The sequence below is a fragment of the Leiobunum rupestre genome, chromosome 11 (genome assembly GCF_980474605.1).
Source record: "Leiobunum rupestre chromosome 11, qqLeiRupe1.1.hap1, whole genome shotgun sequence".
Taxonomy (NCBI): Eukaryota; Metazoa; Arthropoda; class Arachnida; order Opiliones; family Sclerosomatidae; genus Leiobunum; species Leiobunum rupestre.
In genome coordinates this window covers 33,165,978-33,182,635 of record NC_143394.1, presented here as the reverse complement: position 1 = coordinate 33,182,635, position 16,658 = coordinate 33,165,978, and positions in this window count along the sequence as shown.

Here is a 16,658-nt window from a genome sequence, read left to right as displayed (position 1 = left end):
CAACTTCCCCTCTGGTACCGAGGGTAACATTTGACCATTCCGTGCGGCTAGGGAAGTACACGCCGAAAGGCTTATTAAAACGAAATTTAGCAGCCATGTTGTCAGAACCCATTGAGAGAACAGGTAACCGACTTTAAATATCCCTAATAAGCGTAGTGTGGCTCTTTTCCCAACTATTGGCTATCCTCCACCCATTTTGGTTTAGCCTATAGACACCAAAAGTAGCAGCTTCCTCTATAAACAAATGTAGAGGAAGAATATTCAGTAGAATTTCTAGAGAAGCAGTTGGGGCTGTTCTCATAGCTCCTGTTATGCCAACGCAAGCTAGCCTTTGATGAGTGCGCAGTTCTGACTGCACCGTTTTGAGAGTAACCCTTGGCCACCAGACCACAGCTGCATAGGACAGTATGGGTCTGATGATCATTGTGTAAAGCCAGTGAACAACTCTAGGACTCAAGCCCCAGGACTTGCTGACCCTTCTTGATAATATAGTCAAGATGTGGTTTCCATGTTACTTTGTTGTCAAGGATAACACCTAAGTACTTCACTTCAGTGCTTTCCTCCAGGTTGGTACCGAACAAGGAAATAGCATTAAACGCTCCCCTAGTCCTTTTACGGGTAAAAGGAACCAGAACCGTCTTACTGGGATTGACCGTGAGGTTCACTTCATTGCACAAGTTTTCTACTGATGCAAGAGCTCTCCTCATAACATCCTTAACTGTCGTTGGGAATTTCCTGTGGGCACCCACGGCTAGTGGAGACCATCAGGGAATCGCCAAGCAGGAGGGATGTCACCCTTCGGTTCGTCAGCATAGATTTGATCAAAGTGTGTCATTGATACCAAACCTCTTGGCAGCCTTCATCAAGACTGCACTTGAGACCTTGTCAAAGGCCCCCTCAATGTCAAGAAAAACCGCAAGAGCGATTTCTTTAAACTCAATTGCTCTCTCAAGGCAATTTCTAATGCCATGCAAGGCGGTCTCAGTAGATTTGCCCTTTTGATAGGCATACTGAGCAGTAGAGAGAGGCGTTTGGGAAATAACCTCTTCCCTAATATAACAGTCTACCAGTTTCTCCAAAATTTCCAGGAGAAAAGAAGTGAGACTAATTGGCCGAAATGCCTTAGCCTCAAGGTAGTTTGACTTACCGGGCTTGGGGATAAAAATGGCCCTAGAGAGCTTCCAGGAGCTTGGAATATGCCCTAAGGCAATACAAGCCCTGTAGATTCTGCAGAGCAGTGGGCAGAGAGTATCGCTGCCCTCCTGCAGCAAAATGGGAAAGATCCCATCCGGACCTGGGGACTTATAAGGCTTAAAGGAATTTATCGCCCACATAAGCCTGGAGTGTGTGACAATCTGTTTTGCCACAGCCCAGTCTTCCCTTTTGGTACGTTGTATCCTAAGAGGGAGACTATCAGTGCCACAACTGTCTGTGACCCTAGAGTCTGGAAAGTGCGTCTCCAACATATGTGTTAGAGTTTCCTTGCCAGATGTCGAAAAACTTCCATCCTTCAACCTAATGGTGTCGAGATGTTTAGTATTATCATGTGCCATAATTTTCATTAGTTTGGCATAGCTGGGAATATCGGATATATTCTCGCAAAAACTTCTCCATGATGTCCTCTTGGCATCACGAATTGCTTTGTGATAGGCGGTTAGGGTACTCTTGTAGGAAACCCAGTCATATTAGAACGGCCTTGGAAAATGCCAGAGAGAAATTCGCTTAAATTCTCTATAACCACACGTATTTCCAATGTTGGAGTTGATGGGGGTACTTATTCGCGGTACAAAATACCTTACTAAGAATTAAAATTAAGCAACGAAATTGCATTTCTAGGCTATATGTAAACCACGGCTATTCAAAAATATAACTTTCATGAAAGTCGGACTTAAATTAAGGAACGTTATGTCGACTTTCAGGCGGAAATATAAAACCACGAACATTGGGATCCGGTTAATAACCCCGAAAACTATACTTAAATTTAATATTTACTGATATAACCGAAGTTGTAGTTCAACTGAATCCTAACCTATCCAATAATATTTTTTTTAACGTTATCGGACTTAATTTTAAAGAAAATATCTAATTGGGTAAATGCCCAACTTCTTGGGCTCCAATTTGAAAACTTTATGAATGGTAATGTATGTACATTCGAACGAGATATCATTGACTCTTCTAGCCCTAAACGTTGAAGGGATATGCGCGACACGGCGGCATCGGCGGCAACGGCTACACTGTACGTGAGACTAATACACACAAATCCTTAGGATTGTGTGTAAAAACCGTTCCCCTTTTTAATTTCGCCCCCCTTTTCTACTCGCTAGTCAGACCTCTAGATATTTTTGAAGCCTACGAACGGTACGATAAATAGGACTGAAATACGATAATTTTCAGGTGTTGGTACGATAATTCTATTGGATCAGGTTGGCAACGCTGAATCCAGCGTGGTCTTGGTTAGTGTTAGCTGAGCTCGTAGGAAGTTTTCAAATTTCATTAATCCATATTGAGATTTAGTTTAGTAAACAACAAATGTTTAACGAAAAATTCATATGAGCGATAAGGTCTTTTGGTAGTAGTGTGTTCGTAACTTTTTAAATTATTATTTGCGAGTTTCATCGAATTTGGTAAAAAAACACTACATGAATCGAAGCCAATTTCTAAGGCCTTGGTTTCATTGGAGCATTTTGATAAACCTTGGTACTCAACCACAGTTCTTATGCCTTTTCCCACTTATCTAATTCACCAACAAGAGATATTTTCGTATCATCACGTTTCCGTTTTTTATTTGAATTAAACTCGATCATTATAAATAAATATTAAAATACTAGAACCAAAACCACGTCCACAAAGGCCCGAATATCTTAGCTCGCGTATGAATACCTCTCACTAGTCTCTCTCGGGTCGCTCCTCACTATTTTCAAAACATCTCCGTCAGAGCCAAATTCCTCAAGCGGTGAAAAAAGAAAATAAAGCAGGGTCCGAATTTTTTTGGAGATACCACGTCACTAGACGATTTCAAAACCCCACTTTCCAGCCCCTTTAATTCAGGTGGCCGGGTTATAATGTGTAGAAGGGTGGTGGAAAGTCCTTCATGCCAGGGGAGCCAACAGCTCCCTACACTAACTATTAACGTTAACCTCAACAAGTTTTTATGGAAGGGGAAATCGAAGAGCTCGGACGAAGACCCCTTAAACCAGTGGGGATAGAGCCCGGCTCCTCTTGCTAACCACTCCGCCACTTAAATTTGAGGTAGCATAATGGAAAATACAAAATAAACGTCTCTAGAAGAAAGAAGACTAGGAAAAGTTCAGCCCGGTGGCTCGTATTCCGGAACCCAAAAGAAGATAGTGTCCCAACGACCCTTATGTAGTGCTACCGGTCTCCAACCCAATGGGCTGGAGAAGAAAGCCCGCCAAGACATCTTAGCGGACTCACTGTAGTGCAATAGTAATCATCACTTTTGGAGAATAGACCATTCTATAAAGTAACATTGGCCTTATTGTTTTGATGTTGCTGCTGCGTCACGGGTGACGTATCGATGACGTTTTATTACGAAAAGCCCTAGACATAAGAGTAAATTCGACGAGGTGCCCTGTTTTTAAGTAAAAAGTGAACTGAACTTCTACGTATTTCGTGATGAATGAGCTACATAAAAACAAGTTCAGAAAGGTCTAGTCCGAAGGTGGACAATGCGAGCGAGGATGAGTCCTCTTAGCCTTCCCCAGCAGCGATGACCCAAAACAACGAGATAACTCTCTGCAGTAAAGGGAAAGGCTGTGAGGGACAAAGCCCATAGAAATCTCATAGGTAACTAGAATGCTGCCGCCTACGGCCGAGCTTGTCGCCCGTTCGTTTTGAACCTTCAGCCAATGAGAGGCCGTAGAGTTGTTCCGCCAAGGAGGATAATAATCCTCTTTGGTTCCGCTACTATCGCGGGAGCTAAGCGACGTCATTCTCTCTGGTGACATTAAATTCTTGGCAGAACCACTCTTTGAGCTCTGATTGGCTGAGATCTGGCTATCGTCTGCCACGGCGTTTGGTCCATTTTCCAGTTGCACGGCAGCATTCTAGTTACCTATGAGATTTCTATGACAAAGCCTACATTTGCGATTGCGGGCTTTACACTATCGACGATAGACCTCGAGCGTTCTAGTGTTTTAATCATTTTAAAGGAAAGGTTCAGATAGTATTTTTACTGTTCTTTATAACACTCAAGAAGCTATTTAATAAGGAAATCAGAAATTAAAAATATTTAATTAATTACGTAATTAAAATTATCAGCTGTTTTAAAATTTTTATGGATGCCATCCATTATTTTGAAGAAAAAGAATCTTTTTGCTGGAAAACGCGTCTTATTTGAGAGATAGACGGCGCCACGGGTAGAATGATAACGTTTTCTCGTTATTTGGGACGCCGATGGGAGCAGACGACAGTATTCTTATTTTTAAAAACTTGTTTCGCGAAATACTGAAATCCGACGTTTTGATTGGACCTCTAGATTAATATTCCCAACTCAATGGTTTTGGCACGACCCCCTGCACGCGTGCGCTCTGCTCGTAACGATAGAGGCTCGAGCACCGTGAGCGCGTGCAGGGGGCCGTGGTTGGCAACAACTGGTTAACGCGAAAGGTATGCACGTGATCGGTATTAATTTTAGATATTATTAATTTTCTGTAGTTTCTAAGCCTAGGGAATGTTATATACAACAAATTATTACAATCTGAACCTTTCCTTTAACTTTTAAGTAATTAGGCCCAGGTGTATAAGGTATTAAATAGGCTAGATACCTACCTGTGGCATACTCTTTCTTATACAGGGTGTCCACTAAAAACGATCCAGGGCGAATATCTCAGAAACCGTTTTCTCTAGAAATTTAAAATTTTTTATGTTACGTAGCTCGTGCCAAAGATGAATGATAACCTCGATGACCTTGAACCATGTCTTCAAGGTCATCCAAAAACTATCTCGAGAACCGTAAGTGTTAGAAAGTTGGTTCCAATTAGAAAAGTGTTCCCCGACACGTTTTATGCCTATCTTACCAAAATCACAAAGGTAGTAAAAGGTTAAATTGCAAGACAGCGCTAATAACTCCAAAACAAGTCGTGCTACATAAAGAAATACCGTGAATGAGAGACAAAAAATAATAAAAGTAAAATTATTTTTACCTCTCCGAGGGGACAAAGTCCCCTAGGAGGGGTTATACAACGACCGTGTCTGTCTGTGGGTCTGTGGGTGGGTCTGTGGGTGTGTCTGTGGGTGTGTCTGTCTGTCAGGACTGCGAACGCGTTCGCATTTTCGGTGCAAAGTGTAATCACTGCGTACGCAGTTTCTCAAAGGGTTGGCAAAACCACCGTGTGACGGTGAGCGTTAACGGATGCATTTGCGGTTTGGTTTGGATGGTGTTTTTTCGCTCACCGTCGTGACGGTTTGGTGTATTACGTTTTTGTAATGTTTATGCGTAGGTTGTGAGTGTTGAATTTGTCGTGTTTGTGTTCTGATGGTTGTGCATGTTGAGTCTGTTGTGTTTATATGGGCGTTTTCTCTCCAACTTCTTCTTAATGACTTTGGGACGGACCGAGTGCTGAGTGTAATGCTACCTCTCAACGTCCAATGGCAGGGTTTCCACCAGTTGTACACGGTATTCGTCTTAGTATCAATTTGCGATCGCATCGTGCGGGATTTGAACCCGAGACCTCCTGATTGACAGGCGGACGTTCTACCACAGAACCACCGACACTTGTTACGCCTTATTGAAAATTAGACCTTCAGCTTTATCGGAAGCGTATTTAATAGAGTACGAAATTTTGGTTTAATTGAAATAGAATTGAAATTGAAATTATTGCATCGAAGAAATTCTAATTTAGCGTTTCTCTATTGATTAAAAACAAATGCGCCACCCAGGTTTCGAACCCAGACCATTCGGCTTGGCAGTCGAGCGCTCTACCACAGAACCACCGATAGCTGCTTAGATTCACTGAAATTAAGACAGGAATCGTAAGCATAATAGGTAATAAAGTCTTTTTTTATTAATGAATTTATGAAGGCCTAATCTGGTATTTTTTAAAGGTTAAATCTTGTTTTAGCGCAGTCAGCCGAGATTAGAGGGTTAAAGGGTAGACCCTGTGGGTGGTCCACTTTCTTAACGACCTATATATAGTTCTGTTAATTCAAAGGAGATAATTTAACGTTAATTGCTTTAAAAGCTGGCGGTTAGTCAAGTGGCTCTCTGTGCTTTGTTGATGGTAAGGTTTTTGCTTCTTGTAAATACATTTGGTGTGGATATTTGGATATCTACGATTTCTAACGCAGTCAATGATTTCTTGGGTGTGCGAGTCATTATATGATATTGGAAATTGGACGGCATTGGTCTTTTTCATGTGGTATGCGTCACAACGTCAACAGGAAGTGAACGAGTCGTCCACTACCAGATATCTACGGTATCTTCATCAAGGGCGAGTGTTGAAATAAAATGAGCGTTAAAGATGCGGCAAGTATTTCGTAAGCGAGTAATTCCAAAAAGCCTCTGTAGATATTTCATTAAAATTTGCTTCGTATTATATTTAACTGATAAACTTGTTCTGTAAAAGGGTTTAATTCAATTGTGCATTGTTATAGTACGTCTAACTTACTGTTGTAACTACTTAACTTATGATATTCTGAATAAATTAAAATTGGTCGTTTCGTCTCAATTATTTTAATTATAATTAAAATTTTATACCGGGCGGGATAGAAATGGGTTAATATTTTTAACAAATAACTCTAAATTGCGGAGATATATCTTTAAGGGTTATCTCGAGAAATTAATACCACTAGGGACAATTCTTCCGAGGAGAGGTATATTTTGGCTTGCCAACTTGTTAATCTATAAAATACGAGGCGTTTCAAGCCGTGGCTCGTCATTCAGTCTGATTACAAGTTAAAAATCATACACTTATATAACGTTAAAAGCATGTACATACATTCCGCAGAGAGATGCAACGCAAAAGTGACCTGGTGGGGTTTTTTTTTTTGGTTCCTAACAGATACAGTTGGCGCAGTTACAAAATAAACATAGTTTTGAATTTTAGGAGTTTATCGATGTTCCAATTGTTTTTTAATGTTATGCCTAATTCTAGATTAAAATTGTTATTAAATTTCTTAATGTATATACTTTCTGTTATCTTCCTTTTAAAATATTCGTTTTCTTTGGCTAGAATAGTTACGTTATCCCAATTAATAGTGTGCGATGGGTTATTTTTTAAATGGATGTAGAAGGCATTCGTTGAAATCTTTTTGGTGACATCACGTTTGTGTTCATTTACCCTTAGTTTTAATTTTCTACCGGTTTCGCCTATATAGACTCCATTGCACGTGGAGCACTCAATTTTATATACTACGCCAACTGTCTCGGATGGGTTGTTTTCTTTTTTTGGTTCATTCCGTTCCCACTTTAGTAGTGTACCACCCAGGTTTTTGGCTTTTTTATTTATAATTTTGATGTTCAACGTCCTAAGTTTTCTCGTTAGTATTTCATTAAGACCTTTTTAATATGGAAGAAATAACCAATTATCTTTGGATTTATCTGTGGGGGGATTGACCATCGGGGTACATACATGGAGGAATTTATTTAGTGTTTTGGTGGGGAACTGGCTTGATTCAAATTGTTTTTTAATTATACAAATATCCTTCATTGGATTCGTTGAGATCTTATTTATGCGGAAATTTTGACTTTTAATTATGCCATTTTTGACATGGTGTGCATGGTAGGAATTATAATTTAGAATTTTTTTTGAATGGGTGGACTTTTGATATAAGTAATGGTCAGGGTTATTTCGATTTTTTGTTCTATCTATTAAAATGTCCAAAAAAGGAAGAACATTATTGTTTTCGATCTCTAGCGTGAATTTGATTTTGGGGTGTTTACTATTGATATTATCTAGAAAGGTATAAAGTTCTTCTTTGCTGAGATTCCACAGGGTAAAAACATCGTCTACATAGCGCCATCACGTGTCGGGGAAATTGTTTATGAGAGATAATACATTTTCTTCGAAATGTATCATGAAGATGTTGGAAAGAATGGGAGAAATGTTGGACCCCATTGGGAGGCCATCAGTTTGTTTATATATTATACCGTTATATTCAAAATCGTTGTTCTTTAGGCATAATTCCGTGGCAGATAAAATACTATTTATACTAAGGGTGGTAACACTTTTTACTACATTTTTAAGTCCCTCACCAGAATTAGGCATAACATTAAAAAACAATTGGAACATCGATAAACTCCTAAAATTCAAAACTATGTAATCCCCCATTGTAAGCTTATATTACCGACCTGTATATTTTGTAACTGCGCCAACTGTATCTGTTAGGAACCAAAAAAAAAAAAAACCCCACCAGGTCACTTTTGCGTTGCATCTCTCTGCGGAATGTATGTACATGCTTTTAACGTTATATAAGTGTATGATTTTTAACTTGTAATCAGACTGAATGACGAGCCACGGCTTGAAACGTCTCGTATTTTATAGATTAAAAATAATTTACTTTTATTATTTTTTGTCTCTCATTCACGGTATTTCTTCGTAAATAGTCTTAATTTTTGTCCTATATTTTAACCGTGAATAGAAATTAGTATGGACCTTTATAATCAAAATTTGTTAGACAATCGCATCATGGTAGGAGATTTTAATATTCGGAAAATTTTATGACCTTGAACCATGTCTTCAAGGTTATAATCAAATTATCTCGAGAACCATTAGGTTTAGAGCAAACATTCCAATTTATAATTTTTTACGGTGAGCGGACTGTATGTTCCGCGTTTCCTTTAGTTGTTTGGAGTTAGAGAGTGGTTTAGGAGTTACCATAAATTGTCCGTAGTTACCAAGCAAAATTGCCTTTGGGGAAATTGAGTTTTTTTCAGATTTAATTAAGAATGGCCGGTAGGCCATTCTTATTTAAGGGGTCAGCGCGATTTCCTATGGCTAAAATTAATACAGCCAAGCGCGGGAGAATCAATAGTCGGGTCGCTAAAAATTTTAAGACTTTATTTTAAGCGATTTTCATGCCCAAGATTCAGTATTCTGGATGCCTAGCGGGATTATTCTTACTGTCAACAATTATTGTCTGAAAGTACTACAATGAATATTAATGTATCAGCGTTGGTGTACAGTACAGAGATAGCCATACGGATTTGTTCCTACTGTCAACTTCAGCGAGAAACTTATTAGAATCCCGTCATTTAACGAAAGTTAGTCGACTGTAGATAAGAAGCTTCGTACTGTAATGAGTTAGTGTACCATTTTTGACATGGAAAGCCAACTGATCAGCTCGTAGCCAGTTTCGCGGAAAAATGCAAAAATCAAATTTGGTCCGTCTTCGAGTTAACGTTGTTTTTCGCACTAAACTTGCACAAATGCCAATTATTTCGTTTTGTATGGCGCTGTGCAAATATTTGGCATTATTCGGCATATTATCGCACTTGGCTTTTAAATCAGGACATTTTCTTTTTAAAAGATCTAATATTGCAATAAAGTTTCCCCTATTCCCAATATTGTCGGCGGATGTGTAAGTGTTCCTAAATCTTGTTTGCACATAAAATAATCACTTCCACGTGTGTAGATAGGACCTCTCTGTTTCTAATAACGTCTAGTCTATGGTGGTCGTTAACCTGGCAAACTATTGATCCACGGGATTTGGATTCCATGTAGTCTAAGTACATTTTGTAGGCTAGTTGGTGAGAAGATTTGTTGGAAGTGAAGTGTTCTTCGAATTGTCTCCCCATGTTTTTCCAATCCGAAAATCCCTTTAGAAATGCAGTGTTTCTACTGCCTAAAAAATGACGGCAACAAAAACAATACACTGCATCCTTTGCAACTGAATAATCAATCATTTGATATTTGTCATACCAAGAAGAATTGAAACCTCGATTTTTACCGCCAATTAATCTTTTAGGAAAAGGATTTAGTTTAGGCCGAGGTTTAGGCTGAACTGGAAGGCAATCTTTATCTAGACTAATATCCAATTTATTCAACGCGCGTAAGCCCATTTCTTTTGAATGGGACACGTTGTTTGATGTATTTTGTGCATGGTTAGAGTTGGGGTTTGCAATTACTTCTGCAATTTTTCCTTCATGAGTTAGTTCCATTTCCATATCAGTACTGACGTTTGGAAGAACTTCAGCAGTATTACTAAAACAGTGACTGTTATCAGTCCCCAAGGATTCTAAACCCTTTCCCAATTCTTTGACTAGGTTTTTCTCAGAACTATAGTTAGGCCTATGGCTTTGCCGGAGAGAATCGAAATTGAGAACTACCTGTTTGTTCAGGAGCAGAAAACGAAATGAAGAAACGCGCGTTGGGACAAGTCCGACCACCGAAGGTGTAGGTCCTTTCTCTACGATCAGTGGTCACTGATATCACGTGATTTCGCAAAAGGGACAAAGTGTAAAAAAGAAAAAACCCTAATCCCCAGGACGCTCTCTATTCAAAGTAGTGACTGGTACGATGCTTTACGCTTCGACTTCAGCTCCGCGGGGATTTCCCTTCGTTTAAGCGTTGCAACGGTTTAAGTCGTATTCAGAAGGCGTTCGACACGGTTTCCCACTCTCTACTGATGTCTAAACTGCGTGCCTTGGAAGTACCAGTTCTTCTCCTCAACTGGGTTGGATCCTTTTTATCTGACCGCTCTCAGCGTGTCTGCTACCGAGGTTCAAGGTCATCCTGGCAGCCGGTCTCGAGCGGGGTCCCTCAGGGATCCGTCTTGGATCCGGTGCTATTTGTGATATTCATCAACGATCTACCTCTTACTGTGAAGAACTCGCTAATACAACTGTTTGCAGACGATAGCAAACTTGGTAATCGTATCCGTTCTCTGGCCGACTGTCAGGACCTGCAAAGCGATCTCTGCGGTGTGGAAGCCTGGGCCAAGGAAAACGGCATGAGTTTTAACGCGGGAAAATCCACTATCTTGCACCTCGGCAAAACGAACCCACAGTTCGCCTATTTCTCGATGGGGCAACCTTTGAGCTCCAGTGCTCAAGTTCGAGATTTGGGGATACAAGTATCACGTCTCTTAGGTCCAACCGTCCACGTACGAGCTGCGGTCGCCAGGGCAACGCGTGTACTATTTTTGCTTAAACGCTCTTTCTCTCGCCTGGACGAAAAATCGGTTAAAATACTCTTCAAGACATACGTCAGGCCGCACCTCGAATATTGTTCAAGTATTTGGAATCCTACCTCAATAAAAGACTCTGATGCTATAGAACGAGTTCAACGGAAAGCCACAAAAATGGTTTCACGTCTTCGCGGGTTTTCATATGAAGATCGCTTGAGGCGCCTAGGCATGCTGTCACTGCAATCGCGCCGTCTACGGGCGGATCTAGTGGAGACATTCAAACTTGTACATGGCCTTTACTCTATCAACCCGGACATTTTTTTTCGTATAACTTGGAGTGGCCGAAATGCTCCAAAAATTTTCAAGACTCGATGTGCTTCCACAATTCGGCGAAATTTCTTAACCCAGCGGATAGTTAACCACTGGAATTCCCTCCCTACTTTGGTTAAAACGCGTTCCTCCGTCGGTGCTTTCAAAAACAAATTAGACAAACATATGGGTTGGGATAGAACTTAACGGTGTACTTCTTTCATTGTACCTCATTGTAACCATTGCTTTCCCTTCCATAAACTGCAACCTTGTACCTCTTCGTGGTGGAAGTGATTAACAGGTGGAGGGGAAACCCTTCATGCTGGCCAACTAAGGATCTGCTTCTTCCTTAAGCTAAGGTGTAAGGTATCGTGCTGAGGGCTGAATGGTACCGGGGAAGCGTAAATACGGTATCATGAACGATCCCCTCGGGGAACCAGGCGAAACCCCGTTGTAATTAGCCCTCCGCCCGGACAGAGGATTAAGGGCGGTGACCTTCTACTTTCCTCTTTTCTCGTGGGATCAAAAATGGATGCACAACAAAATAAACAAAAAAAAAACAAAAACCGGGCAAGGGTTCGAAAGGACCCAACCCAAAACAAGGGGAGGGCTCGGAAGACAGTGGCGTAGCTGATTGTCCGCAGGGCCCGCGGTGCGGGGGGGCCTCGAGCTTCGTGGGGGGCCTCGAGCTTCGGAGGGGGCCCCCACTAACCATAAACAAAATGAAAAAGGGGGCCTCATAGAGATTTTTGCGGGGGGGGGGGCCTCTGAGTTCTCAGCTACGCCACTGTCGGAAGAACCCACCCTTAAGCTAGAGGGACTCTCCCCAAATAGAACCCGGCCTAGCCTTCAAGGGTCTGCCACTGGTAAGACCCAGCTGGCGAAGCAAGGGATCGATGGGGAAGCGTCCCTCAATAAAAACCAAAAGCGGAATCGACGCCGCCGTGAAAAGCAAAGGTCAGGGGAGGTCTCCAATAAGGAAGACCCCCCTCCTACGCAAGGCAAGAGACCAAGGGAGGACGAAACTCCGGACTCCCAGTCTCAGGTCTCCAAAAGGTCTAAGGTCCACGACCAGATCTATAGTGAGACCTTAAACTCTATAAAGATGGCCATCACTATTGATGGCTATCCCATGAAGTCCATCTCTGAAGAAGAGATGGGCACCATCCAGCGAAGGATTCTGGAGAGGATAGATGGGATACCCTTGGGGGACCCTCTACCTCGATTCTGGAGTTTTAAGCTGGAAGGAGGCGCAGTACTCTACCTGTGTAAGGATGTGTCTACTGCAGAGTGGTTGGGGAAGGAGTTTGACCAGAAGGAATTGGTTCCTGGTGGGTCATTACTTTCAGTAATGAAGGTAACAGACCTGCCGAAACCATTCAAGGTCGCCTTCCGCACCATGGATGTGTATACGAAGGACGCTAATGTCCTTCTACGCAGACTCAAGACTTTCAACAGCGCGTTGAATACGCAATGCTGGAAGATAGTCAACAAGTCTGAGGTTCCGACTGCCATCCGCTGGATTTTTCAGATGGATGGGGAGTCAGTTAAGGCCATCAGGGAAGCAGGTTTTAGAGCGGAAACCGGCTTGGACAGGGGTTTCTTCAAGATACTCTTTGATCCAAGCACGGGCAGCTCGAAGGACCCGACCAACCTGGAGGGCTCTTCGCCGAATAGGGAACAATCTGAGGTCTCGGAGATGGAAGACGAGATTCTAGCCATTGGGGAATCTGGAGAGGAAACTCTCACAGAGGACCTTAAGGCTATTGACTTGTCAGATATCGACGAGATCAAGGAGGATGCTCATATGGAGGGAGCAACAGGGGGGCAGGCTGGGGACGCTAGTCGGGCCGGTGGGAGTGATGTGGCCTCCACATCTTCCACTGGGTACGGCTTGGCAGAACTGGCCAGCAACCAAGTTAACCCCACCCAAACATGAGTTTGAAGGTGCTGCAGATCAATTTGCACCACTGTAAGGCAGCCTCTGCTGTACTCTGCAGAAGGTTTGCCAAGGAGAGCTTCGACGTCGCTCTCATACAGGAGCCATGGACTGCCAATGGCAAGATACTTGGTCTCCAAAATGCAGGTAATATATTCTATGATTATAACTCTGCTACACCCAGGGCTTGTGCACTGATACGCAAGGGCATTCATGCCCTTTCGCTCTCAATGTACACCTCCAGGGATATTGCCACGGTAAAACTCATCACGGATGGTGGTGGAGATGTTACTATGGCATCGGCATACCTACCGTACGACGATGCTTTACCGCCCCCCTCGCAGGGGATGGCCAAACTGGTCAACTACTGTGAGAGTTCGGGGAGGAAGCTGGTCATCGGTTGCGATGCTAATACTCACCACGAAATCTGGGGCAGCTCAGACTGCAACCAGCGTGGTAAAGACTTAATGGAATATCTGGTTAGTACCAGACTTCTCATTCTGAATAGGAACAATGTACCAACTTTTGTTACCTCTAACAGAAGTGAGGTCATTGATCTCACACTGTGTACAGCGAATGTCACAGATAAAATCATGAACTGGCATGTGTCTAACGAACCGTCTTTGTCGGATCACAGACACATTTGCTTTAATATTCTGGTCAAACCTGTATGGGCTTGTACCGCTATTCGTAACCCTAGGGGCACAGATTGGTCCGGTTACAGGGAAGACTATAGTGGGGTGGCAGAGTGGTTAGCACTTTCGCCTCGCAGCAAGAGGAGCCGGGTTCGATCCCAGCTTGTGGCACTGGGTGAAAACTTGGAACAACTCCTTCTGCGTTGAGTTTGCAAGTTCTCTCCCCACTGGTTTAAGGGGTTTTCCCCCGAGTTCTTCGGTTTCCCCTTCCATAAAAACTTGTTGAGGTTAACGGTAATAGTTAGTGTAGGGAGCTGTTGGCTCGATCGCGTGGCATGCAGGGCTTGCCACCACCCTCCTACGCATTGTAACCCGGCCACCTGAATTAAAGGCTTCAAAAGTCGCTTGACGACTTAGGCCTAAGGTGGTGCCTTGGGTATTAGCCTAGCTGATTATTATTACTTAAGTTTCTTCCTTAAGGGTGATAAACCACGGCTGTCATCGGTATTGTATTTTGATTTGGCTGTTGATCGCGTTCAACAGTCCATTATCGACTCCTATCACCGCAATTGTCCAGCAAAGCCTGCCAACCGGCCAAGGTTAGTGCCTTGGTGGAACAACGAGATTGGCAGGCTGCGCAAGGAAACTCGTAGGCTCTTCAATAGGGCAAAGAAGGGGGGTGATTGGGACGCCTATAAACGCACCCTCACCACCTACCACAAGTCTATCCGCGATGCCAAGAAGGCTTCGTGGAGGGACTTCTGTGAGAACATAGCGGATGTTCCCAGTACAGCCAAATTAATGAAAATTCTGGCACATGATAATACTAAGCATCTTGACACCATTAAGTTGAAAGATGGTAGTTTTTCCACGTCCGGTAAGGATACTCTGACACATATGCTAGATGTACACTTTCCGGACTCCAAGCTCACCAGCAATGGTGGCTATGACACTCTCCCTTTGAGGATCAATCGAACCAAAAGGGAAGATTGGGCAGTGGCGAATAAGGTCGTCACGCATTCTAGACTTATATGGGCTGTAAAGTCATTTAAACCCTATAAGTCCCCGGGACCGGATGGGATTTTTCCTATCCTCTTACAGGAGGGCAGTGATATTCTATGCCCTCTACTGCTGAGAATCTACAGGGCTTGTATTGCTCTAGGGCATTTACCTAGCACCTGGAAGCTGTCTCAAGCAATCTTCATACCCAAGCCTGGTAAATCTGATTACCTGGAAGCTAAGGCATTTAGGCCAATTAGTCTTACCTCTTTTTTCCTAAAAATTCTGGAGAAAATGGTGGACAACTATATTAGAGAGGAGGTGCTTTTCAACTCTCCTCTGTCGGCTGCGCAGCATGCCTACCAGAAGGGCAGGTCTACTGAGACCGCCCTGCATGGTATCAGCAGCTGCCTGGAAAAAGCAATTGAGCCCAAGGAAATTGCGTTAGCAGTTTTTCTTGATATTGAGGGATCCTTTGATAAGGTCTCCAGCGCAGTTATACTTAAGGCTGCGAAAAGGTTTGGTATCAATGACACATTGTGCCTTTGGATCAAATCTATGTTAACTGACCGAAAAAGTGACATCCTCCTTGCCCACAGGGGGGCGTTCTTTCTCCCCTTCTGTGGTGCCTGGTGGTGGATGAACTCGTTCGGAGGTTGAACAGGGGAGGATGCCGCTGTTTCGGTTACGCCGATGATATTGCTATCATCATTACTGGGAAATTCCCGGCAACAGTGAAGGACGTAATGAGGAGGGCCCTAGCATCAGTTGAGAACTGGTGCAGTTAGGTCAACCTCACGGTTAATCCTAATAAAACTGTCTTGGTTCCTTTTACTCGTAGAAGGATAAAAGGTATGTTTGAGGGTATTTCCTTATTTGGAAAGGACCTAGTGGAGAGCACCGAGGTGAAGTACCTCGGGGTCATCCTGGATAGCAAACTCACATGGAAACCACACCTTGACTACATAGTCAAGAGGGGCAAAATGTTATTTTGGAGAACTAGAAGTGCAGTTAGCAAGACCTGGGGCTTAAGCCCCAGGGCTGTGTACTGGCTGTACACCATGATCATCAGACCTATCCTGTCTTATGCAGCTGTGGTCTGGTGGCCAAGGGTTACTTTAAGGACTGTGCAGTTTGATCTGCGCACTCTGCAAAGGCTGGCTTGTGTCGGCATTACAGGAGCCATGAGAACAGCCCCAAGCGCTTCTCTGGAAATACTCCTGAATATGCTTCCTCTTCACCTTTTTATTGAGGAAGCTGCCCTTTTAGGTGCCTATAGGCTTAACCAAAATGGCTGGTGGAAGGCTATTAATTGGGAGCATAGCCACACCAAGCTCTTCCAAGATATTTCCAATCAGATGCTGATTTTAACAATGGGTTCTGATCTGATGGTTACTAAACTCCACTTTAGTAAACCTTTTGAGGTCAACTTCCCTAGCCGTGCGGAGTGGAGTCACTTGACCCTCGGTACCAGAGGAGAGGTGGTCTGGTTCACTGATGGGTCTAAGAACCACTATGGCACTGGTGCGGGGATGTATTGCCTTACTAATAATTTTGGCTTTTATGAAAGCCTAGGGATACACACTAGTGTATTCCAGGCTGAAATTTTTGCCATTTGCTCCTGTGTTGCTTACTGTTTACATCAGGGGTATCATGGGAAGGTTATCCAGATTTATTCAGATAGCCAG